Here is an 11,594-nt window from a genome sequence, read left to right as displayed (position 1 = left end):
AAACTGTATTAAAAAAAATATTTTAAAGCCACAATATGTAAGATTCTTGATTTAAAATTCCAAAAACCACTAGAACTATGTTGAATATTTTGTTGACTTGTGTATCCCACAATTTATCAACAAAAAACGAATCATTGTTATACTATAGCTCAACGCAGTTAGTCTTATTGTTTTCTTGATTTACCGTGAGCCACGTGTTTGTATATCAGAGACAACCCTGTTTTGTCAAGTGACTAACAGCATAATCAGAAAGAGCTTTATTTGTAGGAGCAGTAATACAACATTTTCTCCAGCACACAGTGGGACATCTTCTGCTTGGAGACAGCCTTTCCCTTCTGCTGGCCTCCATAACAGACGAAGAGCTGGTCTGAGGTCCTGAAGTTCTCCATAACAGACGAAGAGCTGGTCTGAGGTCCTGAAGTTCTGCGTTCGGTCCACGTACAGTCGCAGAGCGCGAACAGGACAGAGTTGGGTCAGCCTCCTCCACAGGCAGAACTTGCAGGTTCACCACCTGGTCCCTTAAAACCCCTTAAAGGGGTGATATAATGCCCCTTTCACAATATATAAAATAAGTCTCTGATGTCCCCAGAGTGTGTGTGTGAAGTTTTAGCTCAAAATACCCCACAGATATTTTTATATAGCATGTTAAAGTTGTCACTTTTTGAGGGTGAGCAAAAACGCACCGTTTTTTGTGTCTGTCCCTTTAAATGTAAATGAGCTGCTGCTCCCGGCACAGGGGGCGGAGCTTCAACAGCTTGTGTCCTTTTACCTCTCACACACATGCACTGAAAATTTCAAAAACTTTTAGCCTTTTATATTCAAACCGGAGTCAGACAAAGATGGAGAGACTCAAGTCTCTCTGTGACAACATGGTTATGTTAGTTGATGAATTTATATTGCTGATGTAGAGTTAACTGTCTTCTAGTCATTGATTAGCATATTCTGTCATGATAATCTATAAATCGTGTTCCGGGGGCGGGGTTTATGTAAATTCTAGGGTTGGTGATGTCACTAACCCGGGAGGAATGTGGTGTAGTCTCTACCAGCCATTTGTTGTAGTCCTTACATTTCCAATTTCTTTAAAAGCAAATATCTCCCTTTGCTTTGAACTTTGAGTGTCGTAACTTTGCAGATGTTGTTTATGCTCAAACAGCAACATTACACACTAACTAAAGTTAGAAAAGTGAAATCATATTCAACCATCCCTTTAAGTGCCCCCCCCCCCCCCCTTATTGTTTTAAAGAAGACATTTGGCAGATTTTTGTTTAAGACAAAAAAACAAAAACAAAAAAACAGAGATGACAAATGAACATAAGTAAAACATTTATTTTTGCATATATGGTTAAAGCTCCAATATGTAACAATATTGTAATAAAATTTCCGAAAATAACTTGCACAGTGTGATATATTTCCTCCAGTTGTGTACTTACAATATCTCAAAAGTCTCCAAAGATTTTTTATTTCAGAGAAATTCCGATTTTAAATAACTGTCCGTCCCGGAAAAGAAATGTCGCCTCTCAGTGACGCAATGTCCGCACTATCCTTTTTTTCCGGTGTGGACCATGTGATATTACACCACACCGGAATATCACATGGTCAAATGCGGAAGTGGTGGTTATAGCGTTATAGCCATAGACTGTATGGTTATAGCTGTTATGGATCACGATTACTCTTTGGCGAGTATTGAAGTGCCAACAAAACACGAAAGCGTCCATATTCGGAGACACGCAGACTGTGTGACAAACGGAGGAATAAAACCCGGATAAATATCGGCCAGGCGTTTTCGAGATGGAGAGAGCTGCGCGACAATCTTGGACTTGACAGAGACTCTGCTCTCGCGATTGTATTGATAGACAGGTAAGCAAATCAAAAAAAAATTTATTGTACAAGTAACGTAATAGTTACAGTAAAGATGATTTTAATAGATATGAATTAATGACAAATAGCTGTAAGTTGTAACGGGATAATATAGCATAACATTTCACGTTCCTTGCAGTTCATTAATTATGATGACATAAAATAATACGATCAGACATACAGGTAATACAAAAACAAATAAATTACCTCATCCGTGATCATGATTCATTAATTCCATTTAGATACATCGCTAGATGGTGAAAACGCATTAAAAACGACATCTCCCATCCTCCCCTCCTTCGCCTTTGTTATTGTTGGAAACTGCGCCCTCTTGTGGTCAAATTTTTTTACATATTGGAGCTTTAAGTAAATGTTCAGTGATATCTACCAAAGATTTCTGAATTTTGGCGCAATTTTTTCTCTATATAGTGTTGATATGGCAACTAGTAAGTTTCGTCATGTTGGCATGGAAGTATTTAAACCATGTGTATTACAACTAGCCCTGTGTTAGTGTATGTCCCGCTCTCCTCTATTGTATATAGTGCTCAGTTCACAGATGTATGAAGCATAAATGCTGTAGAGAACAGGTCATAACATGCTGCATATTTCAATGAAAACACTTGCTTTTATGACTTAATTGTTCCATGATTTTTACCTATTTTCTTAGGAGATCGTGGTTTGTTTTCTGGGCCTCTGGTAAGAACACTTCACTTTACACTGTTTCGTTTCTAACTGTATCAAACACACACAACTGAAAGAAAAGCAGGGTTTACAAAGTTGAATTGACTTACAATAAAAGCTAAACCCATGAGTAGCCTACAGAAAAAAACTAAACTCTGTGTAAATTAGGGTGTTCAAACCTTCAATAAAAAATATTCTAATCTTCAATAAATATGAAAGCAGCAGCAGAGCGTTACTTTCATAATGCTTTCTAAAAAATAATAGCAAAATATTTTTGGATGATTTCTATGAAACACTCAAACATGTTATGGGTCATGCGCTCACATATTGTTTTCAAAATATAGAATTATGATCATATTAAGATCTTACGGATGGACAGACAACAATATGAGATTTGTTAAAAAAGTTATGATTAATGTAATATCCACATTGCCGTTGTCTGCACTGATTCAGACAATTGATTATATATAGTCTCAGCCAAACAATGCAATCTTAACAGGTCAGAAAGGTTTTTTAGTTTTCTGTTGTGTGTTTTTCATGCTTAAAGACACGCCTACATGTATAAGAAATAACTGAGTTTAACATGCAGAACAGTTTTGTGTGAACTCTAAACAATTTAAAATTCCATTTTCATCATGTTTTTGTAATATCTGTTGAGTAACAAATGAACACAAACCACACTAAAACCATAATGAAATACATAAACTACAGTCTCTGATGAACATTTTTGCTAATTTGTGTTTCGTAATTGTTTTGCTTTAGAAACTTCACTGAGAAGCTGTTAAAACTCTAAAACAAATGAAATACACACATTATGAGAAGGATGTTTTTTATTCTTTGGACAGTATTTCATAAATCAGTGTCAATGAACAGGCGGTTTCTTCATGTAGACAACATGTTAAATTATCTGTTCTTCCCATGACAATAATTGAAAATTCTCAGAGTAAAAAAAAAAAAAAGAAAAGATATATATATATATATATATATATATATATATATATTTATACTGTATATATATATATTTATACTGTATATATATATATATATATATATATATATATATATATATATATACAGTATTTTCAGTTATATTTTTAGATATTTTTCAGTAATAGGCAATGTCAGAATAAAAATCATAAAAGTGCATCTATCCATGTACTTTTATGATGGACAGACGCACTTTTATGATGGATTCACTCATCATAAATTCACTCAGTCCATTCACTGCCATTATAAAGCTTGGAACTATATAATATATAGTAGCATAGAGCAAAAACATCAATTACATCACTGATTACTGTAAATGTCAGTTTCAGATCAGATTAATTAAAAAACATGTACTGTATGAAATGTACTTATAAATATAATATCCATATAAATATAATATCCATTTATACACATTCATCTTATATTCTGATAGAATATATGATGAATTTTTATGAATGGATTTTACATTTACATAGTATATTCTGTAACGGTGAATTTCTTAACCATAGGCTTGATATTTTTTGATATTACATGAATCTGTATTATAATAAATAATAATGCAAAAATATAAAATAAACTGTTTAATCAACGACGATGATGGAGAATATTTTGCTGCTTAGGTTCGTAGAACTGCTGCTTTCTAAGAGAAAAGAGAAAAAACATTCTCAGATGTAGTATAACACAAACAAAGATCAATATAACATATTTGTGCATAATTTCTTCTCAGTTATAACTCTATTTGGTTGCCTTTCGAGGGAACTCAATACTGCGTCAGTCACTGATGCTATGGGGATGGCATGGAAACCGGTGTCTGAAGCACATGTGAAATCGCGCCATAAATTTAATCGCACAATAATCTTATAAAGATAAGAGCTGTGTTCTTGTTTGATTCTCTCTCGAGGGATGAGATTCAAGTATTTGCACTGAGGGAAATCTGCTTTTGAGGGAGCTGAAAGCATTTTATTGTGATTCATTGCATTCGCTAGCCTGGATGCTAGCCGAACTTAGCCCCGCCAACAACATTTGAGGTCGGGAAGTTCGGTCTGGACTTGATCCGTTGTGGAGCTATTATGATTGGTTGGCTATTATGGATAGCTGTGATTGGTTGTAGGTCTATCCAATTGAGTGCAGAGGCATTTTCCTTCCTGGTTCGGTTGGAACATGCCTCATAATCACAGCCCAATGGAGCAGATCAGACTCATTCTGACTAGAATCTGAGTATGACGACGTCAGGCTAGTCATCCGCTGTGTATAGCTCCGCCCTGGTTTGACTCTCTCTTGACGAATGAGAGTGGAGCATCTGCACTTGGCGGTTTGGGTATCAACAGTGGAGATTGTATGCAGAGCATGGGGAGGAGTTTGACGAGAGTAGTCTTTTATTTGGTCTTCTCCTGTTAGCTCCATTGCTCTCAAGTCCCATTTTTAGATTTGGAAGCTTGCCCTACGAATTCTTCCAATTAAATATATATTATATTATTAATTAAACATCAATGCTCAGGAAGTCTGTGGCTCTGCGGCCAATTCCAACCTGGCTTAGATTATATTATGTGGTGTGTCTAGTTCTCAGGAATTAGATGTGCAGAGAAAGTTGAGGTGGATGCTTTTAATAATCCACATGGGTGGGTAAGGTGGGTAAGGATGTGAATGTGTTTTTAAAAAAGCTGATGTTTTTATATCACTTCCATCAGGTGTTTGTGTAAACATAGTCACTATATTTGCACACTTTCTAAAGTATGCAAGGAATGGGCAGATGGATAGAATGAAGTGGACTACACATATCACTGTTATTAAAAATATATATATCGCAATATATATATTGACATTGAATTATTGTCCAGCCCTAAGTGGACTACACCCACTGTTGCCCTCCATGATGGGATGTGAGAGTGCAGTATAGCACACTTCCTCAGTGAACTTGTGGCTGTAATATCGTCCTGACAGATATCCTTATGAGTGTAGAGCTGGACAGGGGAACTTGAATGTGGTTTATGTCCACTCTTCACTTGTTGTCCTCCCCAATTAAAGCTTTTACTCCACTAAAGCATAAAATACCATAATATGTTTGCAGATATTTAGGAAACATGCTGAGTTCACATTAACGTTTCTCTGAAAAACACTTGTGTTCCACGTAAGAATGTCGTTGTTGTTTTTTGTTTTGGTGTGTGTGTGATCTCGCCCACTGCCAGTTCACCCAGTAGTGTTTCGACACCCCGGGATGCCAGTTGTTAGGAAACACAGCACCATTACAGCCAGCAAACAAACTGGGTCAGAGATCGCAGATTCCACCCAACCTCAAAATCTCTATGAACGAGGGCATATTAAACGAGGATAAATCAACTCATCATCTTACAGTGTAATTCTCCTTGGCTTTCATTGTCAATTGTGCTCGTTCCTGTTGCGTGTCCTCAAACTGCCAATCTCTCTTCTGTCCACACACACACACACACACACACACACACACACACACACACACACACACACACACACACACACACACTGGGTTCCACAGGACGCGTCCACATAGCATCAAACGCAGTGTTGAGTTAAAAAGGACCCAGGGGTTCATGCGTAACCCTTAGACGTATCTGTATGTCATGTGTAAATCTCTCACCTTGTCTGTGACTTTTCTGAAACTCTGCAATGTCAGAAACTGGGAATGAAAAACACAACAATCTGATTATTGTATTCATGTGTAGCTCAAACAGCAGAGCATGTGATGGATTACATTCCTACTGAATGAAAGAACTCATTCATGAATCAGAGTAACTTTAGCTGAAAGTTGTGGAAATAATTTTACATACAGCTTACAGATTCAACAAAATGTGCAGAAAAAAAAAAAAAAAAAAAAAAAAAAAGAGGGATATAAATATATATTGTATGAATATCATAAATATTGTATGATGTTGTCTTATCATGAAAAAGCATAACACATTATAGAGGTTTACATATGGTCCTAAAGACAATTTTAATTTCACACACGTCTAGTACAATTATGTGGTTTTGTGTTATTAATACATATATGCATATATATAGTGTATACTTTTTTCTTGATTTACCCTGAAAGAATGGAAGTGAAATGTGACAACATGTCCCATTGGTGGGGTTCATGACCATATTAAATATAGTAAATACACTAAGTTTCGTCATGTGTGGAAAGTTTATAGTTAGTAGAATAATATAATGTGTTACTCTTTTGTTTCAGTGTAGTTATTGATTAATGACAGAATAGTAGGCTACACTTTTCCTATAGTTCATGTATCGTGAATGAAAAGGCACAGTTTAGAATTGATTTGACTCAGAGAAAATTGCATTGATGATGAAATCATAAATACTCACAGTTTGGTCTTCCACTATTAATGCTGTTTTTTCTGACTAGTTTCAGCGTCTTTTTCGGCTCGTTAGATCGTAACTTGTCCTTTTTGTTCACCATTTTTCTCTTTCTCTCTTGTGCATATGTTTAATTATCCTGCAGTTTGTGAAACTCCATAAATGTTCTCCAGTGCATCCGATTACACTCTACCTTTGTATAATCTGTTTAAAAAGTTGAAAATGTAATTATTTTATTTTAGTTGTTGTGCTACAGTTCAGTACATTTCAGTTTCACTATAATACAAAAAACATAAATGTCCATATTTAAATGTATTAATTATAAACATATCTTTACTAAATAATTAAAGACAAAGTGTTATATTCACCTTGTGATGATCTGAAAAGAGGGAATCTCGCTGAGCTGCATGACTGAAGTTCCTCCATATCCCACGCTGACAGTGTTGCCAGATTGGGACGGTGATTTCCAGCCCAAAAGCTCACCGAAACCCGCCGACTACAAGAAAAAAAACGCCCAAAATGTTATGGCCAAAATAATATGATATAATTTTGGACCATGTAGTTCAAGGTTGATTAGCACAATTTGTATTTCTTAAAAACAAAATAACGATGATAAAACAATAAATAAATAACTTTTCCAGGAAATAAGCCACCCTCGTCATAGCATCTGTGGACATATTGTACTTAAAAACGTGAAATAAAAATAAAATAAATGGAGAGCGTTAACTAATGCTCGTAGGCTATGCCTAATGTAGTGAGTATTCAAGCTACTGAGAAAATTAAATAAGGTTTGAATTTGTCACGCTTTGTTCCCATAGAGCTCGTGAGCGGAGAACGCGTTTCTGAATATTCCCTCGGGTCGCTCGCTCAACCCAGGATTGACTGGTACCAAAACATGTGGAATAAGGGCTGACTCCGACTAAAGTTTTTTCTAGTCGACTAGTAGTTGTTCATTTAAGCCATTAGTGGACAAATCGCCCCTTTATATTAATTCAGTTAAATAGGCTAGGATAATGAGCGTTTACATAGCCGCACTCAGGCGCACGACCGCACGCATAAAGCTTGCCACAACGAACCAGCAAAAGTTTGAATGCGTCAGAAATAGCAAGGAAACATTTAATTGTTTATTAATAAACTGGTGTTTTCTGTGTCGCTGCAAAGATGAAGTTGACGATGCGGACTTGAGATGAACGTCATATGCACATGCCTAAGACTTTTGCACAGTAGGTATTAAAAAGAAGAATGTAGTCACAATTCACTTAAAAACCAAGGAGGATCATGCCACAAACAGCTGATGAGGAATTTGTATTTGATTATTTATTGGGGTATCATGAAAAAGAAAACACTCTAAAGTGATACCATGATTTGATGTCGCTCTACTGCTGTAATCTATTAATCTAATAATCTATATAGTAATAGCCTATATAACCATTCACTGAAAACCATTGAACCACATAAACATTCACCATACTATCAGTCTTTTAGATGCCATATGTATCCCCAAATATCATCCTCATGTGAGGGACACCATCCTAAAACGTAAAAGGCATCTTATAAACACCCAGTTTTATATCATGTCAATAATTGTCATCCAACACTATATTTCCCTGCAGGAAATCCCCAGGCTATACACAGATGCAATCACCTGAAAATTAATCACCACCTGCTGTCACCATCACCACTTGTAAGCGCTTATCCTCGTTCCTTGTTCCTCTCTGTGCGATCGATCTACAATGAGAAAATGTTCTGCCCAACTTAAAAACTCAGGTATCAAAATTTTCTCAGTTTTTAGTAGTTAATATGACTTAAGTTCATGTCCAATTTTGAGCTAGGAAACTTGTATTTGCGATAATTCTAATAGCACATGTAGGTATAAAGCACAATTCACCACAAATCCAAAAGAAAAATAAGAATTTTTATTCTCCATGAATATTAATTCCACGACCCTACTTAGGAATGGATGAAAATAAGCATATTTTCAGTAGTCTATAAATAATTGCTAAACTGTTTGATGAATCACTTTAGTATTGTTGAAAAATATTGAGGCTGACCAAAATATATTTACTCCTGAACATCAAGTTATTTAGTTTTCATGAACTCTGATATTTCAACCTCAATCTGATCTTTTTTTTTTTTTTTTTTTTGCTTTGTTAGAATTTGTTTGGTGTGTTAATATTTCCTGGCAAGAAGAGATCTATTTTAACCTTAATAGGACCTTCCTGGAAAAATTAATATAGATTATCATGTGATCTTCTGTTCTTCTGACACGGATACACTGAACTGTATGTCTGATCTCATTCTCTTCTAATGTAGGACATTTGTTTTAGTGAAGTCATCGGATACATGCCATAGTTAAGACTGGAGAGCGACCAGCATTTTTAAACTGATAAATCCAAAAGATGTTTTGTTTTCACATTTTTTTGACGATGTTCACTAAATTCATCTCACATTTTCAGACAATCTAGACAGAAGTTATCGAATGTTATCTTGTTTTGTTTTTATAACCATTGGCATTTACTTTACATTTATTTAGCAGACGCAAAATGAAAATACTTGTATATGAAAATAAGTCAATCAATCTTTAGTGTTTGACACAATATAGATTTATTTACAATAAATAACAGGAAAAAAAGTCAATGATGCAAACAATTCAATTCAAGAGGAATGAAGAAGAAATACAAGTGATTGATCATAAAGAGGAAATAAACACAAGAAGTGCAGGTAATATAAAGTTTCATGTATTATTCAGAATAGTAAAGCTATCAGCTGTTTCTGTGGAAGAGTTCATGTCTGATCTTGTCCACCAGCTCTAATATCAGTCACTGAACCCTGCAGGAGTGAAACACAGTTTACTCTCTGACCTTCACTCATAGACATAAAGTACAATGTGCAAATAAACACAAACAGCTTAAGTAAACAGAAATAGTATTCATATTTATTTTTACAAGAGTAAAAATAATTTCATTCCAGTAAATATTTTCACTGAATATTTTCTGAAACCTTTATGACATTGCGTTCTAATCATAAATAATTATTGTCAGTGTAAATGGATATAGACTACATTTTGTAAAGCTTCATCATTTACTGTATAAAAAAGCATGCACTATATGAAAAAATACAGTATATACAGTATAACACATGCATCTTTCATGTTTTAACTAACTATTAATAGATCTTAATTCATGCATTGCTTATGTGACTGAATTTGATCAATTTCCTGCTGGTTTTCTAAAGAGAAAACACAATCAGAACTATAACACAGCTGTCAGTATATCACAGGTGTCTTCATCAGTTCTATATAGTTTTTAACTGTATTTATTATCTGTATATGAAGTGTGTGTCTCACCTCTTCTGTGACTCTGAAACATCAGAATGAAAGTCTCCAGGTCTGTCTGAATAATGAGAAACTAGAACACAAGCATCTGATCATTTTCATGTAGTTTATATATCAGATGAAATAACAGTCCAGGACTGAGTTTCCCGAAACCTTCTTAACGCTACGTCGTTCTTAAGTTACACCTTAAGCTGTATCTTATCGTTAATACGTGTTTCCCGAAACGTTCTTAGTTAAGTATATCTTCTGTAAGTCACACTTTCGTAAGGTTGGTCTGGACCGCTCTTAGCTTTACCTTATCACTGTTGCAGGTCTATATGAATATAATTCTGAAGTTTTAATACACCCAGACAGTGTTCAGTTAGGCTAATTCAAGTGTTTTCATGCAAAGAATAAAATTGTCATTACACTGATTGTTGTTAGATTTTTAATTATATTATTATACAATATTCTTAATTTAATTTAAAACGCTCTTTTAAAGGCCAGTGAAAGCATAGGCTACTGTCAGTTAAGTCCTATTCGGACGCTAATATTGTTTCTCATGGGCTCGTACAGTATGTTAAACATTTATCCACATCTCTGAGTTTACAAGAAGAGATTCAAAATCCACTGTTTAAATCCTTTTTGATCACTGCCGAGCACCGTACGCAAGATGTAAACTTTTATTACTGACATGTTGGAAAGTATTTCCAAGAACAATATTTCATCGCAGCTCCACCTCAGCGAACAAAAATGGGGAAGAGAAGAAAGGCACGTAAAAATTTGAAATATTTGATACAATTTTAAAATATGTAGGCTAGGCTATTATAGTTTGGATTATATTTTATAATATCCAATAGTCCTAGTAAATGCAATTTCAACTATTTCTGAAGTGCTTATTTTATAAAGAACAGCTCTTTCTCAGATAAACAGCCCCTGCACGAGAGAATAACTGATTCTCGAGTCATTGATATCAGCAGATTCAGCAGCATCGCCACGGACAGCGCCGGGTAACGTCGCACGTATAAGGAATATCTTAAACAGCTTCCTAAGGGATAGATCGGGGAACACACCTAGTAATGATATACCTTCAGTTAAGTTATACCTTAAGAGTCTTCGTAGCGCGCTAAGAGACAACATTATCGGGAAACGCAGCCCAGGACTGATGTGACATTCAGACACCAGAGAAGAAGAATGACCTTAACAGTGTTTCATCTTAAACATCATAAAGACTCACAGTTTGGTGTTCCACCGTTAATGCTGCTCTGTGTTATTTCTCTCAGCATCTTTTTCTCTCTTGGTTTGTTAGTTTGTGTCTTGTCCTCTTTCTTTGGCATTTTTATCTTTCTTTTATCTCACGAACTGAAACCTGTAGTGAATGTTTTCTTTTTCTTCTTCTTTGGTGTTTATTGGCGGTTGGCAACCCAGC

At 35.3% G+C, this 11,594-nt stretch overlaps 1 long non-coding RNA gene across 2 annotated transcripts; it reads right to left on the bottom strand.

The window, feature by feature from the left end:
* Positions 1 to 3,609: 3,609 nt before the first annotated feature.
* LOC311097165 lies at positions 3,610 to 11,594 on the bottom strand. Of its 2 annotated transcripts, XR_014609201.1 has the most exons (7): positions 11,403 to 11,594; positions 10,199 to 10,259; positions 8,498 to 9,681; positions 7,221 to 7,348; positions 6,862 to 7,056; positions 6,137 to 6,175; positions 3,610 to 4,165 (listed from the first exon to the last, which is right to left on the bottom strand). It is a non-coding gene; the product is annotated as an uncharacterized lncRNA (long non-coding RNA). The 2 variants fall into 2 exon arrangements; XR_014609200.1 differs by having other exon boundaries at positions 7,221 to 9,681.

This window comes from Abramis brama, assembly GCF_963993115.1.
Source record: "Abramis brama genome assembly, chromosome: 15".
Taxonomy (NCBI): domain Eukaryota; kingdom Metazoa; phylum Chordata; class Actinopteri; order Cypriniformes; family Leuciscidae; genus Abramis; species Abramis brama.
This window is presented reverse-complemented; position numbering and strand designations above follow the sequence as displayed.